This window comes from Belonocnema kinseyi, chromosome 3 (genome assembly GCF_010883055.1).
Source record: "Belonocnema kinseyi isolate 2016_QV_RU_SX_M_011 chromosome 3, B_treatae_v1, whole genome shotgun sequence".
Classification (NCBI taxonomy): Eukaryota; Metazoa; Arthropoda; class Insecta; order Hymenoptera; family Cynipidae; genus Belonocnema; species Belonocnema kinseyi.
The window spans coordinates 123587369-123589016 of record NC_046659.1 but is presented as its reverse complement, the minus strand read 5'-3'; the positions used below and the strand labels follow the sequence as shown (position 1 = coordinate 123589016).

At 19.6% G+C, this 1648-nt stretch overlaps 1 protein-coding gene across 1 annotated transcript in view; it reads right to left on the bottom strand.

Moving 5' to 3' along the window:
- The window catches only part of LOC117168872 (vacuolar protein sorting-associated protein 33B), a 26485-nt gene that overhangs the window by 9091 nt on the left and 15746 nt on the right, over positions 1-1648 (bottom strand). The gene's annotated exons all lie outside the window — the stretch shown is intronic.

Sequence of the window (1648 nt, the reverse complement as noted above, 5' to 3'; positions counted from 1 at the left end):
TCTTTCTATTATTAAGAAAGATGAATTTTTAAACAAAAATTTTAATTTTCTTTTTAAAAACTAATTTTTTACGGAATTCAAGAATTCTCAAGCCAAAAGTTGAATTTTTAGCTAAAAAGAAATTTTTTAAAGAAAAAGATTAATTTACTACCAACAGAGACGATTTTTCAATAAAAATTCAAAACTTCTCAACGTAAATAATGAATTTTTAACTAAGAAAGAAGAATTTTGAACCAAAAAGTTGAATTTTTAAGAAATAAAGAAAAAAAAATTGTTTCATTTTTAAGAAATTGCTTCGACTTAAAAAACTAGTTGTTTAGTTGCTACCCAAAAACATGAATTTTCTACCGAAAAAAACGATATTTTAACACAAAATTCAAGAATTATCATTAGTTGAAGACTTAAATTAAAATAAATTAAACTATTTAAGTAAAAATTACTTTTTTTCTGCTAAAAAAAAAGATTTTTAACTGACCATTATTGGTGGAAAATTGATAGTTTTTAGATTAGAAAAATCAACTATTTGGCTTCAAAATGTAACTGTTTTGTAAAAAATTCATCTTTCTATTGTTAAGAAAGATGAATTTTTAAACAAAAAGTTTAACTTACTTTAAAAAAAAAAAAAAAATTTTTTACTGAATTCACGAATTCTCAAGCCAAAAGTTGAATATTCAGCTAAAAAAGAAATGTTTTTAAACAAAAATATTAATTTACTATTAAAAAAGACGCATTTTTAACAAAATTCAAGAATTCTGAACCAAAAAGTTGAATTTTCAAGAAATAAAGAAGAAAAAAATTTGTTTAGTTTTTGAGAAAGCAGTTCGACTTAGAAACCTAATTTTAAAATTTCTAAACAAAAAGATTAATTTTCTAAAAAAAAAAACGATTTTTTTAAAACAAAATTCAAGAATTATCAACGAAAAAGTTGAAATTTAGACCAAAAAAAATAAAATTTTAAAGAAAAGGACATTTACTACAAAAAAGAATTTTTAAACAAAATTTAAGAATTCTGTATCGAGGAGTTGAAGTTTTAAATAAAAAGATAAATCTTTAAACAAAACGATCAATCTACTATAAAAAAACGAATTTTAAATCAAATTTAAGAATTCTTAACTAAACAGTTCAATTTTCAACTAAAAAGATCAATTTTTAATCAAAAAGATTAAATTACTATCAAAAGAGACGAAAAAGTTGAATTTTTATGAAATAAAGAAAAAAAATTTGTTTAATTTTTAAGAAAGCAGTTCAAGTTAAAAACCTAGTTGTTTAATTTTTAAACAAAAAGATGAATTTTGCACCGAAAAAAAACGATTTTTCAAAACAAAATTTAAGAAGTATCATTAGTTGAAGACTTAAATTAAAATAAACTATTTAAGTAAAAATTTTTTTCAGCTAAAAATTTTACTTACCATTATTGGTTGAAAATTGGTAGTTTTTAGATTTAAAAATCAAATATTTGGCTTTAAAATTTAACTGTTATGTAAAAAATTCATCTTTCTTTTGCTAAGAAAGATGAATTTTTAAACAAAAAGTTTAAGTTACTTAAAAAAAAAAACGAATTTTTTATGAAATTCAATAATTTTCAAGCCAAAAGTTAAATTTTCAGCTAAAAAAGAAATGTTTTTAAACAAAAATATTAATTTACTAT